The sequence below is a fragment of the Otolemur garnettii genome, unplaced genomic scaffold, assembly GCF_000181295.1.
Source record: "Otolemur garnettii isolate 467f Iridium unplaced genomic scaffold, OtoGar3 scaffold00002, whole genome shotgun sequence".
In the NCBI taxonomy this organism is placed as follows: domain Eukaryota; kingdom Metazoa; phylum Chordata; class Mammalia; order Primates; family Galagidae; genus Otolemur; species Otolemur garnettii.
Window position 1 is genome coordinate 30,672,523 of NW_003852397.1, and position 4,201 is coordinate 30,676,723.

Genomic DNA, 4,201 nt, shown 5'->3' on the forward strand with positions numbered 1-4,201 from the left:
TTCAGCTTCAAGCTCTGGGTTCTGGGGTGCCCAGCTGTAGCAGGCTTCAGCTTCAAGCTCTGGGTTCTGGGGTGCCCAGCTGTAGCAGGGACTGTGGATGCTCTGACAAACTTCCCTTCAGCGTTTACCACGGTCGTTCATCCTGGCCTGATTCCACCTGCTAGCTTCGGCATCTCTTTTTCTAAGGGCTTTTCTTGCCTATTCTGTACCTGCTTGTGGCAAGCTAGGTGTGCTGGAGAATTAACACCCTATGAGAGCAGCTCTCAAATAATGGCTCAGAGTTTAAATAGTCCAGAGTCTTTCCCTCTTCTGGGGGATAACTCTGAGTAAAAATACCTTCTAGATTGGCTCTTGGAATTCCCCAATGGAATTGTTTGGTTTCCCACAGTAGTAAATTGCATGATGATGTGAGCTCTATTGATTTATTCCCCTTCCTTTTTACGTATTTCCACTTGAATTCTTTTTTGTTTGTTTGTTTGTTTGAGATAGAGCCCTACTCTGTCACCCTGGGTAGAATGCTGTGGCATCAATGTAGCTCACAGCAACCTAAAACTCTTGGGTTTGAGCAATCTTCTTGGCTCAGCCTCCTGAGTAGCTGGGTTTATAGGTGTGTACCACTATGCCTGGCTAGTTTTTCTACTTTTGGGTCTTGCTCTTTCTCAGACTAGTGTTGAATTTGTGAGCTCAAGCAATCTACCTGCCTTGGCCTCCCAGACTGCTAGGATTACAGGCATGAGCCATAGCACTTGGATTCTTAACTTAGGGTCTGCACCTGTGGGAATCAAACTACGATGTCTGCTTAAGACATGATTTTTTAAATAGTTACAAACTTATTTTTAAAAATTTAATAATGTATCTTATTTATGATATTAAATATTCTAATTTTTTAAAATACGAGTTTTAAATGCTTTTTTTTTATCACAGATTATCAAAATTTATGAAATAATATATTAGACACTTTAGTTGTGTCCAACTTTTCTATACAACTGTAATTGACCCAGTACTAAACAGAGCCAGGCCGCCTTTATCTCAAAGGCCTGAGTTACAAATTAATAAGCCACACATAGGTCTTTTGTGCATATGGTAAGAAGGAAATAATCCATAGGAAGATTTTCCCCGACTTCTATTTGATGTTTTTTGAAGGTTGCTTTGTACCAGGGGTCTTGGAGAAAAATCAAAGGGCTCTCGATTATATTCTACTTTAAAAGAAAATGAATTGGGTCCAAGCTTTTGTTAAATAGGTCTGTTCTGTCTCCTTTTGAAAAGAAATAACAACTAAATCTCATTATGTCGTACCACCTGAGAATTTCGTCCTACTGTGGGGCAAATTTTGCTTCCTGCTTACAAAGGACTGTATCTCTCTATTGTAATACAATTAAGAAGCTTTTGCAGTTTCGTTCCAGCGCTCTGAAATGATTCGAGGTCAGTTAGCTAACTTCATTGAGCTTTGAGTTCTTCTTATTTATACATCGGGGAATAATATTATTTCCCTTACTAAGCTGGATGTCAAAACTAAATAATGTGTTGACAGAGTGCATGGCACAGAGTAATTGCTAAAGGGTAGCAATTCTTATTTGACAGTGAGTTCATTTCTATGGCTATGAGTAGCATAGAGCAGAGAGTAGGGACTGAAAAGTGTGAAGGGGAGTGTTGGGATGGGATGTTCAAATGTTCTATAATTAGATTCGGAGGATGATCCTCTGTTTAACCACCTACCCATACTTCCTACTGTGACAGACTTGGTTCCCCACCCCCCTGCATAAAGGCAGCTCTACTTTTTTTTTTTTTTTTTTTAAAGACAGAGCCTCAAGCTATCACTGTGGGTAGAGTGCTGTGGCATCACAGCTCACAGCAACCTCCAACTCCTGAGCTTAAGCAATTCTCTTGCCTCAGCCTCCCAAGTAGCTGGGACCACAGGTGCCCACCACAACGCCCAGCTATTTTTGGGTTATAGTTGTCATTGTTGTTTGGCAGGCCCGGACTGGGTTCAAACCTCCCAGCTCTGGTGTATGTGGCTGGTGCCTTAGCCACTTGAGCCACAGGCGCTGAGCCTTCTACCTGAGTTCTATCATTATTTAGCTCAGTGCTTCTCAAAGTGATCAGAGGCATGAGCATTACCTGGGAACTGCCTAGAAAAACTGATTAGCAGCCCCCTCCCAAGACCTACTGAATCAGAAACTCTGGACATGGATCTCACTAATGTGTGTTTTAAAAATCCCTCCAAGTGATACTACTGCACATTGAATTTGAGAAACTCTGATCTAGCTTGGTCTTCACTAGGCCTGCCCAGCCCCTCCTCTCATAACCAGCCCCTGGGGTTACTGTTTTGTATAGGCAGGGTCTCGCTCTTTCTCAGGCTTGTTGTGAACTCCTGAACTCTCACCTTGGCCTCCCAGAGTGCTAGAATTACAGGTGTGAGTGGGGGCTGGGTTCTGACTGACTCTTTCATTACCCCTAGCAGCTAGAGTCTTGCATTTTAGTCAGTATATTAATTATCTATTGCTGCATTAAAAATTATCTCCAAAAGTATTGGCTCAAAACAACAGCAAACATTTAGGATAGACTGTTTCTGCAGGTCAGCCACTGAAGATCAGCTTGGCTAGGTGTTCGTGGCTCACAGTCTCTCCGGAGGTTGCAGGCAGAGTACGGAAGGGATGAAGGTGTGTCTGCTTCTGCCGTAGCTCACAGCGCACTTACACTGTCGGCAAGTGAAAGCCGGGTGTTGCTGAGAGGACTCAGCTCTCCCATCTGGATGTCTCCTTAGAGTGGCTTGAGCGTCCTCATGATGTGGCATCTAGCTTCCCCTACAGTGAGCCGTTTAAGACAGTAAGGCATGCTGTTTAAGATCTAATCCCCAAAGCTATGAACCAGTGGTTCTCAACCTTCCTAATGCTGCGACCCTTTAATACAGTTCCTCATGTTGTGGTGACCCCCAACCATAACATTATTTTCATTGCTACTTCATAACTGTAATTTTGCTACTGTTATGAATTGTAATGTAAATATCTGATGCAGGAGACCCCTAATGGGGTTGCGACCCACAGGTTGAGAACTGCTGCTATAAACCATCATTTTGTCACATTTTATTTGTTAAAATAGAGAGACGAGGCTGGACGAATCGACTCTTTGTAACAGTAAGATACCACATTATAATTGGGACCCAAGGCCATGCCAGGCAAGGGTTAAATTATATACCTGATACTTAAAGAATAAACCATTTTCTAACTGGCACAAGGGTTTTTCTTTTTCTCTAGCGGCTAAACAAGCACTGGCCTTAAGATAAGCAATATTGAAACAATTGCAGCCCATCTACCACCAAGCACTGAGTGACCACTGAAAAAGCCATACTTACAGTTTTTTTTTTTTGAGTCAGAATCTCACTTTGTCATTGGTAGAATGTAATGGTGTCATAGCTCACAGCAACCTCAAACTCTTGGGCTCAAGTGATTCTCTTGCTTCAGCCTCCTGAGTAGCTGGGACTATAGGTGCCTACTACAACACTCGGCTATTTTTTAGAGACAGGGTCTCACTCTTGCTCAGGCTGGTCTTGAATACTTAGTGCTAGGCATTCCCCCGCCTTGGCCTCCCACAGTGCTAGGATCCTACTTCTAGTTTTGATTGGACAATAGACTGGTTCTGTCAGTTTCTCCTGAACCACCATGGGCTGATTCTGGCAGTTTTATAGAGGCTGTACATTTGAGTGGTTTCATGTCCTTGCCTTATTTTTTGACATATAGGGCCAAATTTTCACGCATTTAAGTGTTAAGTCTTTACCTCAGAGTGAACATGGGATGCATATAACATACATGTTTATTTAATAATAACTCCCCTTCACGAATATGCATAGCTCCTCTCTTAACCTGGTAAGTATATATACTCGATCAACCCATTCAGCATAAATTCCTGTCTCATCCTTCTCTCCCTTGAAGTGCCTGCTTCTGGTTTCCACTGGAGGCCTGCTTCTCATCCCCTTCTTAGAAAACAATGCTCTGCTCTCCAAATTTATATATCTTGCGAGTTTTGGGACATATTTATTAAAAACAAATCACCAGGGGCAGACCACACTCAAGGGGACAAGAATTAGGTCCCACTTTGGAAGGGAGAAGTATCAGAAAGTTTATGGGCATATTTTAAAAATGCCATGGTCATCTTTGGGGAAAGCCTCCTGTCACATTCTGCCCAATTCTTTTTTTTTTTTTTT